Here is a 12,528-nt window from a genome sequence, read left to right on the forward strand (position 1 = left end):
ATAAGTAATTTGATATTACTGAAAACAATTAATTTGTACTTTGCAAATATTGTTGCTCTTGTTTTGATGAATCAGATAGTAATCAGCCTCACATACAAGATGGTCCTAAAGGGGCCTCATCTCATTCATGATTATCATGCGCTAAATATCTGCTCAGAGCACATGGAAATACCCCCACTTATACTCACCATCGTCTTTGACAGTTATTTACTTGGGACCAGATTCAGACATGTCATTTATAGAGGCATGGCGACGTCCCGCACGTGTGCTGTACAAAAAAAACAACTGAATGTTCTGTTCATGGACACACTTCGCTAGCACCCTTCGCTAGCACCCTTTTATTGCACCCTTCATTGTGCCGGATTAGTGTACATTTTTCATGTACTTAGGCAGCGTTTACACAGGCAGCCCAATATATATTTTTTGCCCAATTATTGGCAAAAGATCTGATTGGTCAAAAGACCAAAAAGTGGGCAAAAGATCAGAATTAGGCTGCCTGTGTAAACACAGCCCTGGTGAGTGACCTGAATGTTCAGAGTCTGCAGCTGTACATCTATGAAGTCACCACTGTGGGACATCATATAGAACACATCTAACTATAACTGGTGTGTAAAGGACAAAACAGACAAACAGGAACGTCAGCCGTGCGCAGTAGATCACCTGCTGGGTGTCGACGAACTGTGGCCATTCAACATGTAGAATCGTTGGGAAATTAACAGAAAATGACTGCCAATATTCTGTGGTCTGAGGCTGTGTAACCGCTGTGCAAGGTCGACGTTGGTGTTGGTCTGTCGTGTCCTTAATAGGAGAACATAGTAAGACGAGACGAGCCATAATCTTCAACAGTGCATTTATTGTCACAGGTCTAATTCAACGTTGCCTCCACAGTGCTTCTATCAGAACACAAGCCGGTAGGAGAAATAACACCAACGTGTACACCAGAACCAGTGTGTTGGAATAGCAAAATACAAACAACAGTGCTTAAATAATAATAATAAAGTGCAACCCAGTTCACCAGGAGACAAATGTAAACGGGGAATCCTTTGTAGTCTTGGTAAGAGAACTGATCTCCCCACAGCTAAAGCAGGAAGTCCTCTGGGTGTCTGGTTTGGGGCTAGGACATTGATCTCCCCACAGCTAAAGCAGGAAGTCCTCAGGGTGTCTGGTTTGGGGCTAGGACATTGATCTCCCCACAGCTAAAGCAGGAAGTCCTCAGGGTGGTCTGGTTTGGGGCTAGGACATTGATCTCCCCACAGCTAAAGCAGGGAGTCCTCAGGGTGTCTGGTTTGGGGCTAGGACATTGATCTCCCCACAGCTAAAGCAGGAAGTCCTCAGGGTGGTCTGGTTTGGGGCTAGGACATTGATCTCCACACAGCTAAAGCAGGAAGTCCTCAGGGTGGTCTGGGTTTGGGGCTAGGACATTGATCTTCCCACAGCTAAAGCAGGAAGTCCTCAGGGTGGTCTGGTTTGGGGCTAGGACATTGATCTCCCCACAGCTAAAGCAGGAAGTCCTCAGGGTGTCTGGTTTGGGGCTAGGACATTGATCTCCCCACAGCTAAAGCAGGAAGTCCTCAGGGTGTCTGGTTTGGGGCTAGGACATTGATCTCCCCACAGCTAAAGCAGGAAGTCCTCAGGGTGGTCTGGTTTGGGGCTAGGACATTGATCTCCCCACAGCTAAAGCAGGGAGTCCTCAGGGTGTCTGGTTTGGGGCTAGGACATTGATCTCCCCCACAGCTAAAGCAGGAAGTCCTCAGGGTGGTCTGGTTTGGGGCTAGGACATTGATCTCCACACAGCTAAAGCAGGAAGTCCTCAGGGTGGTCTGGGTTTGGGGCTAGGGACATTGATCTTCCCACAGCTAAAGCAGGAAGTCCTCAGGGTGGTCTGGTTTGGGGCTAGGACATTGATCTCCCCCACAGCTAAAGCAGGAAGTCCTCAGGGTGGTCTGGTTTGGGGCTAGGACATTGATCTCCCCACAGCTAAAGCAGGAAGTCCTCAGGGTGTCTGGTTTGGGGCTAGGACATTGATCTCCCCCACAGCTAAAGCAGGAAGTCCTCAGGGTGTCTGGTTTGGGGCTAGGACATTGATCTCCCCACAGCTAAAGCAGGAAGTCCTCAGGGTGGTCTGGTTTGGGGCTAGGACATTGATCTCCCCACAGCTAAAGCAGGGAGTCCTCAGGGTGTCTGGTTTGGGGCTAGGACATTGATCTCCACACAGCTAAAGCAGGAAGTCCTCAGGGTGGTCTGGGTTTGGGGCTAGGACATTGATCTCCACACAGCTAAAGCAGGAAGTCCTCAGGGTGGTCTGGGTTTGGGGCTAGGACATTGATCTTCCCACAGCTAAAGCAGGAAGTCCTCAGGGTGGTCTGGTTTGGGGCTAGGACATTGATCTCCCCACAGCTAAAGCAGGAAGTCCTCAGGGTGGTCTGGGTTTGGGGCTAGGACATTGATCTCCCCACAGCTAAAGCAGGAAGTCCTCAAGGTGTCTGGTTTGGGGCTAGGACATAAACCTGAAGAGAAGCACAACAGGACATAAGGGATAGGATAGGATTCTAATAGATTGTTTTCATGCTTCTAGAAAGAGAGGTTTCTTCACCTCACAAAATGGTCCGTTTTTTTTTATGGTTGTCTCGTCATTGTCCTTATTGTCTGTATTTCGTTTAATGGAAAATAAATGGTCAAAAACCATTGCCGGCCATGTTCACTTAAAAATACAACTGCTCTGCTCTGTATAAAACTGATATAAAAACCCTCTGCCCTAATGCAGTTGTTTTCCAGCATCTTGTCTTCTCTGCTCTCTCAGGGTGACTAGTCGTTCCCCCTTCTCTACCGCCTGCGTTATAATAATAATAATATGCCATTTAGCAGACGCTTTTATCCAAAGCGACTTACAGTCATGCGTGCATAAACATTTTTTTTTGTGTATGTCACAGGTCTGCCAATGACATTACTTCCCGTCTGTCCCCTCCCCCCCCCTTGACTGGGGCGCTGCAGGGTGCCAGACGGGAAGTAATGTCATTGGCAGACCTGTGCAGACTGGAGAAGTGGCTTTCCTCTTCCTCTTCCTCCACAGACTCCGCCTTCGCGTTCTAGTGGATGAAATGCCAAATATGAACAAGAATGGAAACACATCAACTTTAACACAAATAAATGTCAAATTGTTTATCCATTTATGGGTCCTGCCAAAAGTCAAGTTCCGCTAGTCTGAAGGGGTCACTCACCCGTCTGCTCCCATTCTGGACCCCTCCCCCAAAGGGCAGAACGTTTACCCCTCTGCTCCCATTCTGGACCCCTCCCCCAAAGGGCAGAACGTTTACCTCTCTGCTCCCATTCTGGACCCCTCCCCCAAAGGGCAGAACGTTTACCCCTCTGCTCTCATTCTGGACCCCTCCCCCAAAGGGCAGAACGTTTACCCCTCTGCTCTCATTCTGGACCCCTCCCCCAAAGGGCAGAACGTTTACCCCTCTGCTCTCATTCTGGACCCCTCCCCCAAAGGGCAGAACGTTTACCTCTCACCCCTCTGCTCCCATTCTGGACCCCTCCCCCAAAGGGCAGAACGTTTACCCCTCTGCTCTCATTCTGGACCCCTCCCCCAAAGGGCAGAACGTTTACCCCTCTGCTCCCATTCTGGACCCCTCCCCCAAAGGGCAGAACGTTTACCCCTCTGCTCCCATTCCGGACCCCTCCCCCAAAGGGCAGAACGTTTACCCCTCTGCTCCCATTCTGGACCCCTCCCCCAAAGGGCAGAACGTTTACCTCTCTGCTCCCATTCTGGACCCCTCCCCCAAAGGGCAGAACGTTTACCCCTCTGCTCTCATTCTGGACCCCTCCCCCCAAAGGGCAGAACGTTTACCCCTCTGCTCCCATTCTGGACCCCTCCCCCAAAGGGCAGAACGTTTACCCCTCTGCTCCCATTCTGGACCCCTCCCCCAAAGGGCAGAACGTTTACCCCTCTGCTCTCATTCTGGACCCCTCCCCCAAAGGGCAGAACGTTTACCCCTCTGCTCCCATTCTGGACCCCTCCCCCAAAGGGCAGAACGTTTACCCCTCTGCTCCCATTCTGGACCCCTCCCCCAAAGGGCAGAACGTTTACCTCTCACCCCTCTGCTCCCCCTCAGGCCCCTCCCTGTCACGGATTCAGCCGAGGCTGCCCCTCCTCCTTGCTCGGGCAGTCTTCGGGGGTTCGTCGTCCCCGGAGTACTAGCTGCTACCGATCTATGTTTCTGTGTTTGACTTGTTTGGTCTTAATTGTGTACACCTGTTCCCTATTATGTTGCATTGTATTCCCTATATAACCCTCTGTCTTTCATTGTGTGTTGTGTGTGATTGTTTTCGTCATCGGCAGTAGTTTATGGTGCGGGTTATTTTCCTCCCTGTTTTGGAGGTTGTTTGTACTCTGGTTACTTTCGAGTAAAGTACGTTTCCAGTAAGCTCTGTGTCCTGCGTTTGACTTCGCCCACCGCATTCACTGACGCTTATGACAGAATCACACACCAGTAACATGGAGTCAGCAGGAGCAGCGGTGCCAGCAGGATCAATGGAAGAACGCGTGCAACAACAAGCAGCCTTGCCTCCTGAGTGGCGCAGTGGTCTAAGGCGCCGCATCGCAGTGCTAACTGTGCCACTAGAGATCCTGGTTCGAATCCAGGCTCTGTCGCAGCCGGCCGCGACCGGGAGACTCATGGGCGGCGCACAATTGGCCCAGCGTCGTCCAGGGTAGGGGAGGGAATGGCCGGCAGGGATGTAGCTCAGTTGATAGAGCATGGCGTTTGCAACGCCAGGGTTGTGGGTTCGATTCCCACGGGGGGCCAGTATAAAAATAAAAATAAATATGTATTCACTAACTGTAAGTCGCTCTGGATAAGAGCGTCTGCTAAATTACTAAAATGTAAAAATGTAAAAATATGATCCAGGCTCTCGGCACCGCCATGGACCGTGTAGTGAGCACCATGGAGCGATGGGAGAGAGGAGGTCTGCCTACACCTCCTCCGATAACACCACCACCATCATCGATACCCATCGTTTCACCTCCGGGGTCCAGTGGGACTCGGCTCTCGCTCCCGAGCGCTTATGATGGCACAGCTGCCGGGTGTCAGGGTTTCCTGCTCCAGGTCGAACTCTACCTGGCAACCATCGACCCGGTACCCTCGGGATACGAGAGCGTGTCCGCCCTCATCTCCTGTCTGTCCGGCAAGGCGCTGGAGTGGGCCAACGCCGAGTGGGGGGGGGAATAGACGCCGCTACTGTCAACTATGCGGAGTTCACCCGCCGCTTTAGGGCGGTATTCGATCATCCACCAGAAGTGGCGGGTGAGCGTCTATTCCACCTCAGACAGGGGAGGAGGAGCGCGCAGGAGTTCGCACTGGACTTCCGGATGCTGGCTGCCAACGCGGGATGGAATGAGAGGGCCCTCATCGACCACTACCGATGTAGCTTGAGGGAGGACGTGCATCGGGAATTGGCCTGCAGGGACACCAACCTAAGCCTGGACCAACTGGTGGACATGTCGATTCGCCTGGATACCCTGTTGGCTACCCGCGGACGTCTGGATCCGGGGCCGTCCATTCCTCCCCCAGCACTTCCGAGCCGACCCCTATGGAGCTCGGAGGTGCTGGTATGAGGGAGACCAGGAGAGGGGCCGTCCCCTGCACCAACTGTGGCCGCAGAGGACACACTGCTGGTCGGTGCTGGGGAGGGTCTCCCAGGAGTCGAGGCGGTAGGCAGCGCACTGATGAGCCATTCCAGGTGAGTAGGCACCCAACTCACCCAGAGCTCCCTGTTGCGCATATGTGTATTAATGTTGTGTTTCCCGAGGTTTCTCCTCATTCCCAGCATAAGGCGCTAGTCGATTGAGGCGCAGCTGGGAATTTTATCGATCGTCAGTTTACCTATAAGTTAGGGATTCCTATTGTTCCAGTTGATGTGCCCTTCCCAATACATGCCCTAGATAGTCGCCCCTTGGGGTCAGGGTTGATTAGGGAGGTCACAGCGCCTCTCAGGATGAAAACGCAGGAGGGCCATGAGGAGATACAGTGGGGGAAAAAAGTATTTAGTCAGCCACCAATTGTGCAAGTTCTCCCACGTAAAAAGATGAGAGAGGCCTGTAATTTTCATCATAGGTACACGTCAACTATGACAGACAAAATGAGAAAAAAAATTCCAGAAAATCACATTGTAGGATTTTTAATGAATGTATTTGCAAATGATGGTGGAAAATAAGTATTTGGTCAATAACAAAAGTTTCTCAATACTTTGTTATATACCCTTTGTTGGCAATGACACAGGTCAAACGTTTTCTGTAAGTCTTCACAAGGTTTTCACACACTGTTGCTGGTATTTTGGCCCATTCCTCAATGCAGATCTCCTCTAGAGCAGTGATGTTTTGGGGCTGTTGCTGGGCAACACAGACTTTCAACTCCCTCTAAAGATTTTCTATGGGGTTGAGATCTGGAGACTGGCTAGGCCACTCCAGGACCTTGAAATGCTTCTTACGAAGCCACTCCTTCGTTGCCCGGGCGGTGTGTTTGGGATCATTGTCATGCTGAAAGACCCAGCCACGTTTCATCTTCAATGCCCTTGCTGATGGAAGGAGGTTTACACTCAAAATCTCACGATACATGGCCCCATTCATTCTTTCCTTTACACAGATCAGTCGTCCTGGTCCCTTTGCAGAAAAACAGCCCCAAAGCATGATGTTTCCACCCCCATGCTTCACAGTAGGTATGGTGTTCTTTGGATGCAACTCAGCATTCTTTGTCCTCCAAACACGACGAGTTGAGTTTTTACCAAAAAGTTCTATTTTGGTTTCATCTGACCATATGACATTCTCCCAATCCTCTTCTGGATCATCCAAATGCACTCTAGCAAACTTCAGACGGGCCTGGACATGTACTGGCTTAAGCAGGGTGACACGTCTGGCACTGCAGGATTTGAGTCCCTGGCGGCGTAGTGTGTTACTGATGGTAGGCTTTGTTACTTTGGTCCCAGCTCTCTGCAGGTCATTCACTAGGTCCCCCCGTGTGGTTCTGGGATTTTTGCTCACCGTTCTTGTGATCATTTTGAACCCACAGGGTGAGATCTTGTGTGGAGCCCCAGATCGAGGGAGATTATCAGTGGTCTTGTATGTCTTCCATTTCCTAATAATTGCTCCCACAGTTGATTTCTTCAAACCAAGCTGCTTACCTATTGCAGATTCAGTCTTCCCAGCCTGGTGCAGGTCTACAATTTTGTTTCTGGTGTCCTTTGACAGCTCTTTGGTCTTGGCCATAGTGGAGTTTGGAGAGTGACTGTTTGAGGTTGTGGACAGGTGTCTTTTATACTGATAACAAGTTCAAACAGGTGCCATTAATACAGGTAACGAGTGGAGGACAGAGGAGCCTCTTAAAGAAGAAGTTACAGGTCTGTGAGAGCCAGAAATCTTGCTTGTTTGTAGGTGACCAAATACTTATTTTCCACCATAATTTGCAAATAAATTCATAAAAAATCCTACAATGTGATTTTCTGGATTTTTTTTCTCAATTTGTCTGTCATAGTTGACGTGTACCTATGATGAAAATTACAGGCCTTTCTCATCTTTTTAAGTGGGAGAACTTGCACAATTGGTGGCTGACTAAATACTTTTTACCCCACTGTAATTAGATTAGATTGTCTCCTGCGTTTCCCGTGGTGTTGGGGCTTCCCTGGTTAACTTCTCATGACCCCAACATTTCATGGCAACAGAGGGCTCTCGAGGGATGGTCTGATCAGTGCTTGGGGAGGTGTGTAGGTGTTTCTGGAGGGGCAATGACGGTGGAAAGTCAGAACCAAGTTCCCACCATGCACATTCTGCCTGAAAATGCCGATTTGGCTCTCGCCTTCTGTAAAAAGAAGGCGACTCAATTACCACCCCATCGACAGGGGGATTGTGCGATAAACCTCCAAGTAGGCGCTGCGCTTCCTCAAAGTCATGTGTATCCTCTGTCTCAGGAGGAAACGGCGGCTATGGAGACATATGTCACTGAATCTCTGAGACAGGGTTACATACGGCCTTCCACTTCCCCTGCGTCATCAAGTTTCTTTTTTGTGAAGAAGAAGGATGGTGGTTTACGCCCGTGCATTGACTACCGTGGTCTCAATCAGATCACAATCAATTACAGCTATTCACTCCCTCTGATTGCTAGTATGACGGAGTCATTACACGGGGCGCGATTCTTCACAAAATTGGATCTCAGGAGCGCGTACAACCTGGTGCGTATTAGGGAGGGAGATGAGTGGAAGACAGCATTTAGTACCACCTAGGGCCACTATGAGTACCTCGTCATGCCATACGGTTTGATGAATGCTCCTTCAGTCTTCCAATCGTTTGTGGATGAGATTTTCCGGGATTTGCATGGACAGGGGGTAGTGGTGTATATTGATGACATTCTAATATACTCCGCTACACGAGCCGAGCATGTGTCCCTGGTTCGTCGGGTGCTTGGTAGACTGTTGGAGCATGACCTGTATGTGAAGGCGGAGAAATGTCTGTTCTTCCAAGAGTCCATCTCCTTCCTGGGACACCGGTTGTCCGCGTCAGGTGTGGAGATGGAGATTGACCGCGTTTCGGCCGTGCGCAATTGGCAGACTCCAACCACGGTGAAGGAGGTGCAGCGGTTCTTGGGTTTTGCCAATTACTACCGGAGGTTTATCCGGGGCTTTGGGCAGGTAGCAGCTCCCATTACCTCCCTGCTAAAGGTAGGGCCGGTGCGTCTGCAGTGGTCGGCTGAGGCGGACAGGGCTTTTAGGCATCTGAAGGACCTGTTTACCTCGGCTCCGGTGCTGGCACATCCGGATCCCTCTTTGGCATTCCAGGTTGAGGTGGATGCGTCCGAGGCTGGGATCGGTGCTGTACTGTCTCAGCGCTCGGGTATGCCACCAAAACTCTGTCCCTGTGCTTTCATCCCAGCACAATTATGATGTGGGGAACAGGGAGCTGTTAGCTGTGGTTCAAGCCCTGAAGGTGTGGAGGCATTGGCTTGAGGGGGCTAAACACCCTTTTCTCATTTTGACTGACCATCGTAACCTGGAGTACATCCGGGCGGCGAGGAGGCTGAACCCTCGTCAGGCAAGGTGGGCTATGTTTTTCACTCGATTTGTGTTTACGCTCACCTATAGACCAGGTTCCCAGAACGCTAAGGCAGACGCCCTGTCCCGACTATATGACACAGAGGAGAGGTCCATTGAGCCCACTCCCATACTTCCGGAGTCTTGTCTGGTGGCACCGGTGGTGTGGGAAGTTGATGCGGACATTGAGCGGGCGTTACGTACCGATCCTACTCCCCCCCCCCCCAGTGTCCAGAGGGTCGGAAGTACGTGCCGCTCGACGTTCGTGATCGATTGATATATTGGGCTCACACGTCACCCTCCTCTGGTCATCCTGGTATCGGTCGGACAGTGCACTGCCTTAGTGGGAAGTACTGGTGGCCCACTTTAGCTAAGGACGTGAGGGTTTATGTTTCCTCCTGCTCGGTGTGTGCCCAGTGTAAGGCGCCTAGACACCTGCCCAGAGGGAAATTACAACCCCTACCCGTTCCACAACGGCCGTGGTCTCATCTATCGGTGAACTTTGTCACGGACCTTCCCCCCTCACAGGGGAACACTACGATCTTGGTCGTTGTGGATCGATTTTCGAAGGCCTGCCATCTCATTCCTATGCCAGGTCTCCCTACAGCCCTACAAACTGCTGATGCCCTGTTTACACACGTCTTCCGGCACTACGGGGTACCTGAGGATATACTGTCTGATCGGGGTCCCCAGTTCACCTCTAGAGTCTGGAGGGCGTTTATGGAACGTCTGGGGGTCTCGATTAGCCTTACCTCAGGGTTTCACCCCGAGAGTAATGGGCAGGTGGAGAGAGTGAACCAGGATGTGGGTAGGTTTCTGAGGTCCTATTGCCAGGACCAGCAGGGGGAGTGGTCGGGATATATCCCCTGGGCAGAGATAGCCCAAAACTCACTTCGCCACTCCTCAACTAACCTTACGCCTTTTCAGTGTGTGTTAGGTTATCAGCCGGTCCTGGCACCTTGGCATCAGAGCCAGATCGAAGCTCCTGCGGTGGACGAGTGGTTTCGGCGCTCGGAAGAGACCTGGAACGCTGCGCATGTCCACCTGCAGCGAGCTATCAGGCGACAAAAGGCGAGCGCCGATCGCCACCGCAGTGAGGCTCCGGTGTATGCACCGGGAGATCGGGTCCGGCTCTCGACCCGAAACCTGCCCCTTCGCCTGCCCTGCCGGAAGCTGGGTCGGAGGTTTGTGGGGCCATTTAAAGTCCTGAGGAGATTGAACAAGGTTTGTTATAGGTTACAACTTCCCATTAATTACCGTATTAACCCCTCGTTCCATGTGTCTCTCCTCAGGACGGTAGTAGCTGGTCCACTCCAGGAGTCTGAGGTACGAGAGGTTCCTCCGCCCCCACTGGACATCGAGGGGGCTCCGGCGTACTCAGTCCGTTCCATCTTGGATTCAAGGCGTCGGGTGGGGGGCCTGCAGTATCTCGTGGAGTGGGAGGGGTACGGTCCGGAGGAACGGTGCTGGGTCCCTAGGAGGGACATCCTAGATCCCTCCATGTTGAGGGAGTTCCATCAGAATCATCTGACTCACCCTGCTCCGCGTCCTCCTGGCCGTCCCCGAGGCCGGGGTCGGCGCACGGCTGGTGCCGCACGTCATGGGGGTGGGTACTGTCACGGATTCAGCCGAGGCTGCCTCTCCTCCTTGCTCGGGCAGGCTTCGGCGTTCGTCGTCCCCGGAGTACTAGCTGCTACCGATCTATGTTTCTGTGTTTGACTTGTTTGGTCTTAATTGTGTACACCTGTTCCCTATTATGTTGCATTGTATTCCCTATATAACGCTCTGTCTTTCATTGTGTGTTGTGTGTGATTGTTTTCGTCATCGGCAGTAGTTTATGGTGCTGGTTATTTTCCTCCCTGTTTTGGAGGTTGTTTGTACTCTGGTTACTTTCGAGTAAAGTACGTTTCCAGTAAGCTCTGTGTCCTGCGTTTGACTTCGCCCACCGCATTCACTGACGCTTATGACACTCCCCCTCAGGCAGAACGTTTACCACCTAGAAAACAATACTCAATACGACTGAATGCTGGACAACTCAATACCACTGAATGCTGGACAACTCAATATGACTGAATGCTGGACAACTCAATACGACTGAATGCTGGACAACTCAATACGACTGAATGCTGGACAACTCAATACATTTCCTGTAGTTCTGGAGCCTCTTAATGTTCTCCTTTATACATACTGCTATGTAACTTCCTTAGACAAGTTGGTGCACATGTTTAACAGCTGAATAAACTTCCAATGAGGGCTTTTAATCAGCACTATCAAATAAACTGCTCAAATCACTTATCATGTATTTTATGCACCACTTTGACATATGGTCCTCTGCTGAATTAGTCATGCTTGTCACAATCACATCTGTATCTGTTTCCTCATTGGGGAATTTCTCCAGTCTAGACCTATGACTAAAGCCTCATAAGACCATCCTGAAATTACCTGAGTGCAGGACGGGTCACGCGAGGCTACTTTGACTGTGAATTTGAGAGAGGTAAACATTTCTCCGACCTCATAAAATCAGCATTATGTGGCAGGGCTCCCATATGTTTCCATTAGGACGAAGGAGTTAAGTTGAAACAACATTATGTTACACAATATCAGATGCGTGACTTACTGTATTGTTATGCCTCAGAGACACCATTCCTCTTACTACAGCATTCCCTGCTGATGGATCCCTAAGATTGACCCGGTCTTGTCTTATTAGCCAACAGTGTACAGCCTTTGAGTGAAAATGACATTTCAGTTAGGATCTTATACCCTTCCTACCAGCGGAGGCTGCTGAGGTGAGGACGGGTCATGATAATGTCTGGAATGGAGTCAGTGGAATGGCATCAAACACATATTTATTTTTTTATTTTGTATTTCACCTTTATTTAACCAGGTAAGCCAGTTGAGAACAGGTTCTCATTTACAACTGCGACCTGGCCAAGATAAAGCAAAGCAGTGCAATAAAAACAACACAGAGTTACATATGGGGTAAAAAAACATAAAGTCAAAAATACAACAGAAAATATATATACAGTGTGTGCAAATGTAGCAAGTTATGGAGGTAAGGCAATAAATAGGCTATAGTGCAAAAATAATTACAATAGTATTAACACTGGAATGCTAGATGTGCAAGAGATTATGTGCAAATAGAGATACTGGGGTGCAAAAGAGACTAACAAGACGACCTAGCTAACTAGATCACAAGACTAGCTAGCCAAGTGAGCTTGCTAAGCAGCCCTGCTAGCTAACAAACAGAAAAATATGTATTATCTACAACAAATCAGTCTGATATAATATCAGTGATATAGCAGCATAAAGTTGCCTTAATTTTCAAAGATGCTAGCTATATTACCTTGTTTCCTCTAGGCTTCAGCTTTCTGGCTCTGTTTGAATGTGTCTCGACGGCTCGTTGTTCCTTGCATGCGATTGTCTCTGGTCTTGGGGGCTGAACGCGTCCTG

Source organism: Coregonus clupeaformis, chromosome 20, assembly GCF_020615455.1.
Source record: "Coregonus clupeaformis isolate EN_2021a chromosome 20, ASM2061545v1, whole genome shotgun sequence".
Lineage (NCBI taxonomy): Eukaryota > Metazoa > Chordata > Actinopteri > Salmoniformes > Salmonidae > Coregonus > Coregonus clupeaformis.